This window comes from Rhinolophus sinicus, chromosome 14 (genome assembly GCF_057876585.1).
Source record: "Rhinolophus sinicus isolate RSI-liver-muscle chromosome 14, RSI-T2T, whole genome shotgun sequence".
Classification (NCBI taxonomy): Eukaryota; Metazoa; Chordata; class Mammalia; order Chiroptera; family Rhinolophidae; genus Rhinolophus; species Rhinolophus sinicus.
In genome coordinates this window covers 160,159,415-160,175,149 of record NC_142514.1, presented here as the reverse complement: position 1 = coordinate 160,175,149, position 15,735 = coordinate 160,159,415, and the positions used below count along the sequence as shown (strand labels likewise).

The following is a 15,735-nucleotide window of genomic DNA, read 5'->3' as shown; positions in this document are numbered from 1 at the left end:
CCTTTTATAGGGCAGAAAAGTGTAAGACTTGGTCCATGTCTTCAAGGTGTGTATATTGTCATGGACACAGATGAATGTAATATCAGAAACACCCTCTGGTCAGTCCTATGCCCGATTCTTTATTCCAAGTTCAGGAGCCTTGTGGGCCAGTTTTGGTATCTGCCTGTTCATAGAAGGTGGTCCCTTTCCTATAACTTATTTACTCAATATATATTGGTTGAGGTGCCTACTATGTGTCAGGGAATGTTCTAGATGCTGGTAACATGACATAGACGCTGCTTTCACAGACCTTGCAATCCCATAGGGTGACTGTTTCCTCAAGGAAGTACCAGGTGTTACAGTGACTCCTAAATGGAACACAACTTAACGAGATCAGGGAAGACTTCCTGAAAGACATAACAGCTAAACTTTGTCCAGACTTGTGAGGAGTTGGTAAGGAGTGAAGCTTTCCACGAATTATGTCAAGGATTTTTTTGTACTCCAAAGGAGATAATCATATTCACTGTATAAGTTGGGACTGAGCAGAAGATTAAAACAAAGATGAAGAATTCTGATCAAAGACTCATCTAAAAACAAACAAAAAAAAGAAAGCCAGAGCTCCTCTTTTCCATCTGCCTTACCCTCAGGGCTGGGCAGACCCACCTAGGTATGATTAAATTCTTGGAGTCCCTGTTGACAATGACAAACAAGACGGTGTTTAAAAGAGGGGGTCACCAGGAGGTGCATAGACTTGAACCTTTGTCATGCAAGCAATGGGTTGTATTTTGAAGGGTATACAGTAAGGCCGAAGCATAGCCTTGGGGAGTCTCACATATTGTCTGGAACGCAGTCGACCTCCATGCTACTCCTACTCTCTACACACACACTCCAGATGGAATGCCCTAAGTGATGACTCAGAGTCATTAATAACATGACCACTTGTGCAGCCCAAAGATTAGACAGCCAAAAGCCAAGAGTCTGTTATGTTGAAGTGGCACTGGGTGGGAAGCACTCTCTCCAGCGACTGGGGCAGGGTATGACTTGCCAGAGGAGGGTTCATAGAATGTTTAGACTGTGACTCATTAAGGTCTTAGATGAATAAATAGCTCTCTTTCTGCTGTGACTGTTGACAGGGCTGGTGACAGCTTACCTTTGCAGTTGCCAAGGAGAATCTGACTCTAATTTTTGACAAGTTCAACTTTTCTAACCATCCAGGCCCTCCAGAGGGACCACCATGAACAAAGTTCTGGCCAGAGGGTGATGGGTGACATTTGGAGGCATGAAATAAGAAGAGCAAACATCTCTTCCCAGCCAAGGAAGAGTCATTGCTGGAAAGGGAGGGTTGGAGAAAGAGCATTTTCTGCTTTTAAGATTAGGGAATATTATCTTGGGTCTTCATGTGGCTAGTTGGCCATAGACTACGCCTTTTGTTAACAGTCTTTGAGCTTCAAAAGTCTGGTAAGAAGAAAGGTAGTACTCTTTCTGGAAACAACTATACAATTTAGGATATTTTTGACTACAGATAACAAAAAAAACCTGACTGAGAGTGGTCTAAGCCATAAAGATGTTTGATTAGCTCACATCACAGGAACTAGAGGTAAGTATTCTAAAGTTAGAACAGCAGCTTAATGGTGTTATCAAGATGCCAGACATTTCTTCATCCTTCCACTTTTACATATGTATGTATGTCATTGATTCATTTACTGTTTCCTTCATGGCTGCAATATGGCAGCCACACAACTCTAGACACCACAACAATATTCATAGGTAGACAGGTGGCAAGAGGATTGGGGTGTGGAATAGCAAAGGATCCCTTTCCTGGAATGACTATGCCATTTTATCGATGAAGGAACAAAAATATCCCAGAAATCCACTCAGCTGACTTATGCATACATCTAATTGACCAGAATATTTTAAATCAAAACTGGGTAACATGTCCATCCTTAACCGCAAAGGATTCTGGGAGAGTGACTGGAAGGCAAATGTTAATGGAATAGCCATGCCTGACTTAGACCAATCATAATTCAACCCCCTTAGGGCTGCACACCTTGCTGTCTTGAGTAAAACACTGTTCTATTGGCAACAAGTTTATTGGGGGTAAGGGAATGGTTTCTGCCATATGCCCTTAGACAGCTAGTGAAACATTACGTTAGGAAGGCACATCATTAATACAAAATAAATCAGCGGTAGAAGTGTGAATTTGCAGAATTTTTAAGACATAAAGGTTTATAGGAGTGCGATGGATTCCAAAGACTGTCATTGTGTGCTAATAGGAGATTGCAGAGAAACATCAGTTATTTAACATGCCCTTTGTTGTACTAATCCTGTGAGTCCCACATCTTCACCTGCTCTGGGAATCTTCCCACCCCCTCCAAGGAGAGCCAGCTAGTCCCTCCTCGTGCCCATTGCACGGTGCACACACCTTGAACACACAAATCGCCACAGTCAATTCAGAGTCAACAGCAATGTATTGTGTCCCATCACTGACCTAGTCCCGTGCTTAGTATCTGTCTGCATCAGTTTAGGAGAGACCTTCCATGACTCCCCATTGTCATCAGGTAATGGGCATTCATGGAAAGTAAACTCAGGTGAACTTTTAACTTAGCTCGCAAGGCTCTTTGTTCTCACCCAGGCTTACTTCTCTTGTCTTACTTCGTGCCACCTCCTTCTCTTTGAATCTTACATTTCACTTATTCGTAACTCATGGCAGCTGCCCGTTTCTTCTCTCCACACCTTTACCCAGCTATCCCTCTGCACAGAACACCCTTCTTTCCCTTCTGTGACTGACCAACTTCCACTCTTCCTTCAGGCCTTAGCCTAGATGTCGTTTCCCCTGGAAAGACTTTCCTGGCTTCCAGGACTGGGCTAGGTAGCCTTTCTCTGTGCTCCTTCACACCCTGAGTGACACAGTTCTGTCACCCTAGAGTGTAACTCCTGGGTTTTCAGCGGTGGGACCAAGTTGCATTCACCGCATCATTGAGCAATGCTTACTGTAGTGACTGATCCATTGTGGTGGACATGTTTTGAATGGCTGAGTGACAAAAGTTATCATGTATGTAGTGCTAGATCATGTGGCAGAGCCCACAGCTACAGCCCTGGTCCAGGAGGAGCTCTCTGAGCACTCACTAGGGCTGTAAGTGGAGTACACACTGGGCCAGCTGCCCTGCCACTGTGTGACCGTGGACAAAACATGTCTTCTCTCTGGGCACCAACATTTTTCTTCTGAAACAAACAAAACAGATAAAAATTAATTTTCAACTTTTTTTTTTTTTTAAAGCAGGAAAATTCCACCTTGGTTTTATTTTCCAAATGAAATATTACACTGAAGTCTGATCACAAAAAAACGTAAGAGGGGAGGGGCTCTGATTGAAGCAGAGGCATAATACTAGGTTTCTGTAGCTGCCATAACAAATGACCACGAAGTTAGTGGCTTAGAGCAACATGAATTTATTATCCTACTGTTCTGTGGGTTAGAAGTCAGAGGGGTCTCACTGGGCAAAAGTCAAGATGTTGGCAGGGCTGCATTCCTTTCTGGAGGCTCCAGGTGAACGCCATTTCCCTGCCTTAGCCAGCTTGGAGAGGTGACATTTTTTGGCTCATGACCCTTCCTCCATGTGCAAAACTAGCCATGTTGCATCTCTCTGACTGTTCTTCTGCAATCACAGCTCCCTCTGACCACAGCCTGGGACAGCTTCTTCACTATAAGCACTTGTGTGATTACGAGTAGGTAGAGCCTACTTGGAGAAACCTTCCAAATCTTCCTTCTTGGTAATCTCCCCATCTCAAGATCCTTAACTTCATCACATCCGTAAAATCCCTTTTGCCATGTAAGGCAACATAGTCCCAGATTCTGGGAGTTAGGACATTGACATCTTTGCGGGGCCATTATTCTGCCTACCACGAAGAGGGAGAAAAGTGGAGAGGGTAGGAGCTTTCCTCTCTGGCTTTCTCTTCCTGGGGTGCCCTTGCCTCCACAGTGGTCCCTGGAGCCCCAGAGCAGAGTGTAAGACCTGCCTGGTCTCTAAGATCTCTTCTGACTTGAACGACTGGCTGAACAGCTCTGTGAGCTTGGGAAGCTATTACCTCTCTGTACCTCCATTTTCTTAATTGCAAAATGGGTATAATAAGTCTATGTACCTGGTAGGATAGTACTGAGTTGACAGGAAATGATTTATGCAAAGCGCTTAGCCCTGTGTGTGCCTGGCACACAGTCAACATCCACCAAATGGTAGCTATTTGCATTATTAGGTGCCTAAAGTTCCATTCCATGCCAGTATCTGGCTCCATCACCCCAGTTCAAAAATACCTGCAGCAGATGGGATGAGAAACTGATTTTCCTGGGTCATTTCACTACCACACTGACTTAAAAAAAAAAAAAAAAAAGAAAAGTTTCAATTATTTTACCTCAAAAACAAAGCATATTTTTGTACCTCTGGGATTAGAGACATTTTGTTCTTTTGAGCATCTGGAAACATTGGTTAATCTGGTGGGTACCAATCAGAAGGTAGCAGGGGTCTGTTCACACCAGAAAGCAATATGAGGCCCTGGTGTTTATTTAAGAACACATAAAAGTGGCTGTGGCTACAGCCGTGAGGCAGTTTATGAAACACAAACACTAGGGAAGTTTACCAAATATCAGGATAGAATTTTATAGCTTCTGGAAGAAGCACTATATTCCAGACAACAATAAAAAAAAAAAAAAAAAAAAAAAAAGAATCTGGCCTGCTAAAGGCAAATGGCCTCTTATGTGACTTTTGAAGAAACTGAATCACAGTAATGTTCATGGGAGGGGCCATTCCTATGCAAGAGATCCACGTCTTCTTTCTTTTGTCTCCAAGCCTCACAGTGGCACCTTTGAGCTAGAGCCAACTGGGCACAGAGTGTCAGTAATGTTAATTGTATTCATCCTCTCTGATTTAGTCATACCACTTGGAGGGTTCTGCCCTAAACTCAAAAAGTGGAAAAAACTTTAGGCACAAAGACCTTAATTGCAGCTTTATTCATAATAGTCCTAAATGGAAAGCATCTCAAATGGTCTGTATTAGGAGAAGGCTTTAGTAAATTATGGCACATCTAGGTAATGGAATAGAAGGCAGCCAGTGCTTACAAGGAGCTTTGATGAACATGAGAAACTGCTCATGGCGTATTCCATGAACAAACAAAGATGCAGGATACACATTTGTATATGTAGTCTGATCGCTGTGTTGTTAGGAAATAAATCAAACAGTTATTTGTGCTTGTTCTCAGGTGTTTGGAGTATGGAAAAAGGTTCCCTTCCTCTTATTACTAGTTTTCTGTTTCCCATTGTTTATAACAGAATGAATAGTATCATGTTTTAAACACCTTGGGTATGGAGCCGGGTTTGAATCCTGCTGCCTACTCACCTGCCGCTTAACTTTTTTGAATGTCAAGTTTTCTCATCTGTCACACAGGAGCAATCATCATTCCGAGCTGTGAACATTAAAGAGAGAATCCAGGTGAAGGGTTTGACACAGCCCTTTGTACACGTAAGTGCTCAAGAGATGTCAGCTGGTATTAGTACTTTCAAACTGCAGTACTATCTCCAACCAAACTAAAAATAGAAATATATAGTCTGCTCTCCTGCCTTTAGTTCAGTCAGAGACCAGAGACTTAACCCTAGAGGATTCTTTAACAGCTTTTCTGTTTTCTAGTCCTTAGTCACCTATGATATTTTGGGAAACAGCTAAATGGTCAGTAGCTAAATGCCTTTTGAATGAGAATATTCAGTTCTTGTATTTGGAGAAAAATCATAGACCTCTGCTTTCTCTTCGTCTACCAACAGCCCCTGTTCTTTTACCTTCTCTAACAGTCAATCCCCCAACCCTCAATACTTCTGAAGGGGGGTCTCCCTGTGTATCCACCAACTGTGTATCAATTTGGTTGCACATAACAGAAAGCTGGCCTGAGTGGTATAAATGAGTGTATTGGTAATTGATTGCTGCATAACAAACTGCCACAAACTTAGTGGCTTACAACAACATGCATTTATTATCTCAGTTTCTGTGGATCAAGCGTCTGGGCATGGCTTAGTTGGGTCCTCTGCTCAGGGTCTCACAGAGCTGAACGAAGATGGACTGCATTCTCATCTGGAGGCTTGGCTGTAGAAGAATTCGCTTCTAAGTTCATTCAGGTTGTTGATGGAATATATTTCCTTGCAGCTTTAGGACCACGAGTCTTGGCTTCTTGCTGATTGTAGGCCACCCTTGTCTCCTAAAGGCTGCTGCCCACAGTTCCTAGAGGTCACCTGTAGTCCCCTGCCAGGTGGGCTTTTCTGACATGGTTGCTTACATTCTTAAGTCAGCAGGCAGAGTCTCTAGAGCAAGTCTGCTAACAAGATGCAGCCTATATCATGTAATGTTGTCATAGGAATGATATCCCATCACCTTTACCATATTCTGTTGGTTGGAAGTAAGTCACAGATCCCACCCATATTCAAGGGGAGTGGATCACACTAAGACATTCCCATCCAAAGATAGGGGCCAGGGGGGCCACCTTCTAGTCTGCTCCCCACTACAAGGAAGGGGGCTGTTTTTTCATGGTAACAAGAAGCCTTAGCACAGGTAGATGGGGGTTGAGGGCACGTCTCTATGTTGCTATCTATGCCCCAGGCTCTTTATTTCTTTGTGTTTTACCCTCTTTCGTCCTTTTGGTTATAAGATTGGTGCTGCTCTTCCAGGCTCACATCCTCTTTCAAAGTAGGAAGAATGGGGAAGGGAAGAAGACACCTGCCAGCTAAGTGTGACACTTTTTACAAATAAAACAGTAGATTCCTTGAAGCCCCACTCATATTCATGTCCACTGCCTCTCCTTGACCTCATCTGTATCACATGGCTACTTCTGCACACACCATTGGGTACATAAATTTTAACAAACAGTAGCCATGTGACCCCCACAAAATCAGCAATGTCCGCCACAAGCATTTTCAATATGTGGGCACATGACTTAAATCTTCTGCTGAGGGCTAACCTCTGAATAAGTTACAAAGCTTGAATGAGAAAATTAATGAACAGTCCTTTGCACAGTGTCTGGTACATAACAGCTTCTTAGTCAAGGTCTCCTTTTTTCTCCCTTCCTCCCCTTTTTTCGTGTTGCCCCCATCTTTTTGTTTGAATGCTCCAAGCACAGCAGCACCTCCAGAGTTAAGCACCCTGACATGCAGACAAGTCTGCATTTGGAGCTCAGATTAGAGTTGAGGAGGGAGGGATATAATAGCCCCAGCTGGAACCCTGCCAAGGGACTAGCAACTGCAAAACCCTTATTTACTCTGGGGAGGAGCAACTTGGAAACTTTTTATGAGATTCCAGAAGCAGCAAGGTCATCAGTTTTATGGTCATCCCGCTTCGTTTGTAAATACAGCCTTTGAATGAGAATGTTTGGGCTCCATGACAGAACAAGGCTGATGTTGGCTCCTTCAGAACAGGGGACAATAAAATAAATAAAAGGTATTCTGTTCCACACGACTGCAAGGTGTGTGGGAGTCACTTCAGACCCCCAACAAACAACAACAAATCAGTGGTACCTTCGGAGGGCTTCATTTCCAGGTTGCCTCATGGCAAAGCCCTGTGTGTGTCTAAGGCAGGTAATCTGATTTGTTAGGTCACCGGCAAAGCAACATGTGTTTATTATCACACTCATTTTCCAGCCAGCTGCAAGTGTCTGGAGAAAAGCTCTTGGTCAGGCCTGTTTGCTGTGATAAAGTCAAGGCCGAGGAGGAGGGCTGCGTCCCAGCCAGCCTTTGTGTGTTCTTGTAAATGGGAACCAGCTCCTCTGGGGATACCTGGGCCTCTTTCTCTAATTGCTCAGTGGACCATGGCCTTTATTGCAGCTGAATATTTACTAGGCTGGGCCCAGGAAGCATTCAGCCCCAATTGTCTGGCCAGCTGCCAGGGCCAGCTTTAATTGCTGCTGGCCATGGGGATAGGGCCATCCTATCTTTAGGTTGCTTTTCTTTGGGCCACAAGGCACAAAGGCAGAGCCAGCCTGTGTGTGTCTGTTTGCGGAGATGAAGGGAGAATGTGATGAGTGGAGGCAGGAAATGGTCGAGAGGCAGGAAGACAGTTTTCATAGTTGGATGAAATTTTCTCCTTTAGAGGCACAATTCCTGGCACCTAATAGACTTTTAGTGAGCATTTGTTGAATGAAGAAATGAGGGATTTTATTCATTTAGTATTTATTGACTACTAGTTGCCTGAAATCTAGTGACACAACACTAAACTTGACAGACAAGATTTGAACTCTCCTGGAAGTTGAATTCTGGTGAGGGGATAAAGACAACAACAAACCAATGAACAAGATAATTATAGAGAGTCATCAATGCTGTATGAAGACTAGAAGGTAGGTTAACAAGGGAGAAGGGGTTGGAGATGGAGAGCTACTTTAGATAAGAAAGGCTTCCTTCCTGAAAAGATGCTATTTGAGCTAAGACCTGAATGATGAGAAGGATATATATATATATATATATAGTCACGGAATGTATGGGAATGTGAATTCCTGATGAGATGGAACGCATTTCTGGAAGGCAGAAGGCAGACTGAAAATACAAGATAGAAGAAACTATAGTCGAGACACCTCAGTAGAGGAGAGGGCTCATCTTTCTTCCAGCACATGAGCCTCGATGAGGAAAACAAAGAAAAGTATAACAAGTAGGAATAAGAGGTACTAGTGTTGAAACAAGGCATTTAGTGAAAGTCTGTCTATATTCAGAGTAGGTGGCTCTCTGCCCTTGCACTGGGACTCTTGGCACCTAAGCTTCTATCATCAAGATGAGCAAATTGAACTGTTGTTGTTCTCTGAAGACATTGCATGGCCCTAGAGAAATGTCTTCCGATTGAGGAATTTAGGGGATCCTGCAGTGTGATGGTTGCTCCCTGCCTGAGCACCCTAAGTGGAAACCTGCCAGTTGGCTCTGGGCTGAGCAGGGTACACAGAGGTCCCAAGCAGCTGTTGATTGCTTTCTTTGTAAATATGGACAATAAGGTTTACTAGACATGTGAACAACATTTGCAACATAGATAAATGAATAATATTTCCCTGTATTAAATTCCTGGTCTGTGAAAGTCTTGCTTACGGCCTATCAGAGTTAGGGGGGCTGAAAACTTTCAAAGTTGGTTTTTGTTTTTATTTTTTTAAAAACACATTATGTAGGAATGCACCTATAGGACTGAAAGAGGAAGATATTCAGTATACATCTTTAAACTTATGTCCCATTGCTGAACCACATGCCTGAGATATAGTATGAATTAATGTATTACATAAATCCTGCAATTAAACTTTGAATAACATAATTATATACCATTGTAGTTTTGAGTGCTAAAAGCGTAACGTTGTTAAATATATACATATCATAATTTTAAAAACTGGTTTGACCTTTAAAACAATTTTTCTATGAACCCCAGGAAATGGAAAAGGCACCCATTTGGAGATGGCTCCAAAGTCATCTGGACTGGAGTTTCAGTACCCCCAAAGCATCATGTTATGTTTGCTGTACGTTCTTGGGTGGTACGCTCTCACTTAGTGCTAGTTCCACTTGCATATAAATTTTACTCGTTTGTCACTCAGAAGAATTCTTATATCTGAGGTCATGGGAAATCCTCTTCTTGGACAGAGCTAACAATTTGGACAAGATTATCCGCCTACTCAGGAGAGAGCGTTGGGCTTCCCTCAGTGTCCTCTTGGAGCATTTTCTACGTGGTAAAAGAAAAGTCCTAGGTAACTAAGACATGAAATCAAAACTTTATTAAAATGTAGGAAACAAGAAGTCTAGGAGGATCAGAAAGGTGGTGGATGGAAGAATATTGCATGCCAAGAAAAGCCCCGACTCTTTCTTGAAACTCAATGCCAACTTTATGCTGCATGCCTTCTGTAAAGATTTCCAAATGGACTTTTGGAGGCTTCCCCCTCATTATTGCTAGTCAGTTAAAATCCCTCCCATTTGTCAAGGTCCATTTAAACACCTCATTTTCTGTGAAGCTCTCTTTGAATGCCCAGCTGGAAGTAATCACTCCTTTCCTCATGTTCTTTCTCATGGCGCCCTCAATTCTCTTTCTCTCTCTCTCTCTCTCTCTCTCTCTCTCTCTCTCTCTCTCTCTCTCTGTCCATCTCTGTATTTCTGTCTCTCTCATTTTATCATATCTTATCATATCTATCATCTCTCTGTTATCTATCTATCTATCTATCTATCTATCTATCTATCTATCTATCTATCTGTCATCTATCTATTCTGTGCTTCACTCTCAGTTGGGTATTAATAGTTGTACCATGCATTTCAGTTCACAAAGTGACTTTCATGTGCATTTTCTCATTTAATTCTCAGCACCTCTATGACACTAAGAATAGGGACACAGAAGCCCAGAGAAGTGAGGTTATCTACAATTCAGTAGCCAAAGAATACAGGATTCTGTTAAGTTGGACAGAAAAGACATTCATGTAGCTTTAGATTCTATAAATTAAAAAGTCTATAGGGTTAGATGGAAGAGACTTTCAGAGATCTTAAGAGAGAAAAAAAAAGCAGCATAATCTAAGCAAGAGACCAGGCTGAGCTGGAGTGGCAGACATTTGTGAGGCAGAATCGGGGTTATTTTTGAGGTTATGTATGGCTTGAGTTCCCGAATGTGATCATACCCCTTTTGAAGTTACAGAATCATTGACATACTCTCTAAAAATAGAGTTCTGTATGTCACATCAAAGTTACCAAAATCTCTGATCACTAGTCATTCCAAGAATGCTGAGATGGCAACTCCCCATACTTCTTGGGATGATTTAATAGTTTTCTTAGTTTTGTAAAAAGCACTAGCCTGAGTTTCCAAATCTCATCTCCAGCCACGTAGCTCTGTGCAAGATAATTTCAGTTAATAGGGATGATGCTTGTTTTTCTTACTGAGTAAGCATCTTTCATTTCTTAGAAGTTTTATATTATATGTACACATGTCTAAAATAATCAAAACTATAGTATAAATACTTTTGTACTAAGGAAGAGTTAGACCACATTTTGTATTTCTATATATTTACAATGTTTAAGAAAATTTGGCCTTTAAAAATTATATTCTTATAATTCCAATTTAAAATATATAATTGATGAATTTTTGAGACTCAACTTTAAGTGGAAATTCATGCCAATCATACTTATAAGCAGAATTTATTAGGTTAACTATTTGGGAATATTTGTGGATCAGACAATTGATGTGCTTAAAATGAAAATTGAATTTATAAATGCAGTTTAAACTCTTTGATGGAATCCAATGACCTAAGCAAATGTAACCAAGCATTGGTTAAAGGCCCTTTAAAAGTAACTAAAGAAAAAGTGATGGTTAAAATTTGCTCCAATTGTAAACAGAAAAATATGATTTGTAAGTGGAATATAAAACTCAAGGAGAAAATACAGAGGGGGCCAAAAAAAGTATACGCATTTTAAGAAAGGAAAAAAAACTGTATTAAAATTGTAATAATCTATACCAATAACAAAAGATGAATACAAGTCACATTTGACTTCTGCAATTACAAGAGGTGCTCAAAGTGTTTACCATCAGCGTAATGTTAACACAGTTTTTCCCTTTCTTAAAATGTGTATATGTTTTTTGGCATCCTCTATACTCCTATTTTAAAATGTGTAACTTTAATAAGTTGACCATTAACTTATAAATCCAAGATACACTTCTCAATAGTCTTTTCAGTACACAGAACTCTCAGGGCATCAAAATAATTTAGACTCACAGAGGTGACTCATCCAAGGTCACATGACTGATAAGTGGCACAGTCACAACTTGAACTCAGGGTCTAGATCCTGTGTCTTTTGATCGAACTCTGTTGCCCTTCTTGGCTGCATTCTTCGTACTTCTTTACAGAACCTGTAATAGTTTGCCTGGGATTTGAGTTATGTATCTGTGTCTTATTTTGACTACTTGCCTCTCCCCAGTTGCCAGCACAGGGTCAGACATTGGGTGGAGGTCGGGGGGACCTCAATAAATATGTCAGATTCACATGGTGGTAGGTCATAAATAGCCTCTGAGAAAGTGTGGCTGGCATGGGGGATGCATTTAGAATGTTATCTCTCTGTGACACGATTTAGCTCTAAGGGGGTCTGACTCGATAGCCCTGGACTTCAGAGGCCCAAGCTCTAATGAAATCGATATAAACTAGCTGTGCTGTTTGCTTTACTTTTAGATTTGATTTCGTGAATATCCTTCAATGTCTTCCCATTGCTCAGGATAAAGACCAAAAAAATCCTTTCTATGCTTAATGAGACCAGTGTAGCCGAGCCCTGCCCACTTCTCTAGACTCCTACTTTGCTTGCTGTGAATACATGGCCTTCATTTAGTTCCCTGAACAAACCAAGGTTTTCCACAGATGAAGTCAGGTTTCTACATAGGACACTCTTAGAGCTCTCTGAATCTCTCCTTCACAGCACTTGCTAGAGATTGTAATGATATATTTTTTACTGGTGACTATTTAGTTAATATCTTCCTCCTATGAAAACTCTGCACATTGCTTGCTTTGCTCACCATTATGCTAGGTGCATAGTACGGTCTTAATACATGTAGGTTTTTATTATTGTTATTATTAACATTTAATAAATGTCTCTTGTTAGGATGAAGGAAGGAAGGAAGGAAGGAAGGAAGGAATGAATGAATGAATGAATGAATGCATATGGGAGGATCGACTTTACAATGATCTTTTAGACTGCCCTGATCTTTACTCAGCCGGGAAGGATTTTAGATGAAATCTTATCAGACAGATAGGGGACCTGATGTCTAAGATTTCTTCCAGGCCAGTGAGCCTTTTGCTCCAGGAAGGCTGTTTGTCACTTTTCTTTAGCCATTGCTTTTATCATTCTCATGGGCAACTCTGTGTGTGTGAGTGTGTGTGTGTGTGTGTGTGTGTGTGTGTGTGAGAGAGAGAGAGAGAGAGAGAGAGCGAGAGATATGGAGGGAGGGAGGGAGAGAGATATATTGTGCTGGCATTCAAGGTAATGGGAAATGACCCAGGGAGGCCCCTGCAAATGACCCTGGGCTCTCTTCTCACCTCATTCGAGCAAGTGAGATCCGATCCATTTGGCAGGGAGTAGGCCAGCTGAAAAATGTCAGGCCCCTGAACATCATGAGTTTTGCATTTCCAAATGATGAGTTTATGATTAAACTGCAATAACTCAAATGCACCATCCGTGAAGAATGCCAGTTTCAACTGGTAATTCTTGGTCTCTTTAATCCCTTCTCCCTTTATTTTTTAAAATCTATGCCTCAGAATTCTTCAAATCATAGCAAGAAGTAGCGGTTTGATGCAATTTTCTGATGACATGGAGATGCTTACCCTTGATATAGTGAATCCATCCTGAAAAGTGAAGGAAAAGACACCAAGAAGCATGAGGCTAGAAAGGCAGACAGATTCTCTAAAAATAGGCTGTAGGATTCCTGCTTTCATCCTCAGAGAGACTGGAGTTACACTGACCTCTAGCTGGACGAAGAGAGTGAGTTCAGCTGGTGCCTTCTACCCTGGTTATTGGATGTTGGCTGATTTGAAATTAAAAGAGAATGTTTAGAAATCTTTTCTTTCCCCAAAATGTTTCCTGTATCCTGCCTGGCTTCTCTTCTTCCTCTCCTCAAATACTAATGTCACCATTTATTTAGTATTCATGATGTGCTAGCTATTATGAGTGCCTACATAGCTCTAATTATTCCCAATGTCCCCATGAGGTAGGTGTTATTGCACCCATTTTCCTGGCAGGAGAACTGAGGCCCAGGAGTTCTGTAACTTGCCCAGTACCTACTCTTATGAGGTGACTGAACCAGTATTCTAATCGGGCTTGTCAACTCTAAGGCCTGTCCCAACTCTGAGTCTGGCAGAAACCCAGGGAGGGTTTGAGTGTCTGGTCCTCTTATAGGGGCCTGCTCTCTGGGAAAGATCTCTCAGTCACTGTGCTTATTTGTTCTGCTTCTACCTTACTAATTCCTGTTTATAGTCAGAAGCCAGGCTGAATCTCCTTCCAGATGCATCAGTCCCTGTAAAAGCAGCCAGCTGCTTCCCAGGCCCTTCACTTTCCCGCTGATAACATCTTCATTTGCAGAGACTGCGAGCTCTGTCTCAAGCCAACGGGTGCCTGGCTCGTAGGGATTCAATGAAGCTACCCAATAATGACCTAAAATGGAATTTGAAATCCCACTGGGGGTTGAAATGTCCAAGAGAGTGTAATTCAGTTTTCTGTTTATCTTTCTCTGTATGTTTTTAAGCTGTTCTAGTTCAGATTTTTCTAGTTGATGAATGGGTTTCAAGCTAACTCTGTGAAAATGGGATTGGGGGTAGGATGTAGGAAAACCGTTTCATCTCACTTTGATGAAATGATTGAGCTGAGTATGTGGGTGGTGAGACGGGTGTAAAAGAAGAGGGGTTCTGAAAAAAACCCACAATACAAATTTCAGTTATTTTCAAAATGCGTTAGCTGATGTAAGGACTATTCTTACTTATGTAACGGGGTATTTCTGTTTTCTGTGGTGGACAGTCTTCTACCTATCTGCGTTGTCCCACTGACGGGGCTAAGACTTTTCAGGGGCTTGCAAGCTCCAAGACATGAAGCTAATGGCCTTTTGCTGGATTGCTTCATTCAGATGGAAGCTTGCCTGTAGCCGTTTGACATATTTCTATTGAGGTACAGTGTTTACCTGACTTCATAGTATCTTAGTTTTATATTTTGAACTGTCATCGTCACCCAACTAACTTAAAATAATCACATTCTTTTAGACCTTTGCAATGAATAAAATACATTTTTTGTTTAAAGATTTAAATTTAATATGCAGACATTTTTCATTTATTAACATAACATTGCCATTTTTCCAAAGCTGCAAATACTTCTATTTTGTTTACATTTTATTGTTCCACATTGGTTGAGTACACACTCTCCCTGATGTTGGGTTACAGGCTACATTCCATGCCATTTCCTTTTTCAATGAGGGATAATTTAGTTACTGAATCTCTCATTGTTGGGAATTTGATTTTTTGTGTAACATTTTAATATTATAAACATTGTTGTGATAAACTTGCTTGTATGTACACGTGCTTATTTCCTTGGAATAAATTTTCCAAAGTGAAATTGCCAGGTTAGGAGTGACAATTCCACTTCTAAAAATATATGTTTAAATTCCTCTTCTGAAAAGTTATACGATTTACAATTTATCCATGAGTGTGCATTTCCTTCATGCTTTAGCCTATGCATGGTGACTTTTTAACCTATTAATAAGTAGTATAAGAAAACTGATAAAGTGGGAGACTATAAATACCATCCAGCAATCTCAATTTAATAAGCACTCATAGACAAGAAGGATAAGTGAGGCTTTCTGCAAGCTGGCAAGAAGACAAATACTGCTAAGACCAGCCATTGCCTGTAAGAAGCTGCTGTATAGTGGGGGAATTGGATACGGAAGTGCAGAGTGTGTCTGGAGAAACTCTGGCAGACTGGTGTGGCTGGAGCTGCGCATGATGGGAGATGAGACACAGAAAGGATAAGTGTGGGACTCTTGAATTTCTCTCTGAGGGTATGGGCTGTTCTGTGGCTGTGGAGAGACATGAAAGCCTTTAAGAAGGGGAATGTAATGAGTAGATTTGATGTTTGGAATGTTCTCCTGGTTCCATTTCTTCTTAGCCCTTCTCTCCTTTATCATCTTCCTGCGCCTGCTACCTTTGGGAAGCAAGAAGAGAGGACTGATAGAGTACATGGTTGTTTGTATCTGCATTATTTGAATCTTAAAATTA

The 15,735-nt window shown here is 41.4% G+C and overlaps 1 long non-coding RNA gene across 2 annotated transcripts in view; it reads left to right on the top strand.

Moving 5' to 3' along the window:
- The window catches only part of LOC141572250 (uncharacterized), a 415,695-nt gene that overhangs the window by 64,290 nt on the left and 335,670 nt on the right, over positions 1–15,735 (top strand). The gene's annotated exons all lie outside the window — the stretch shown is intronic.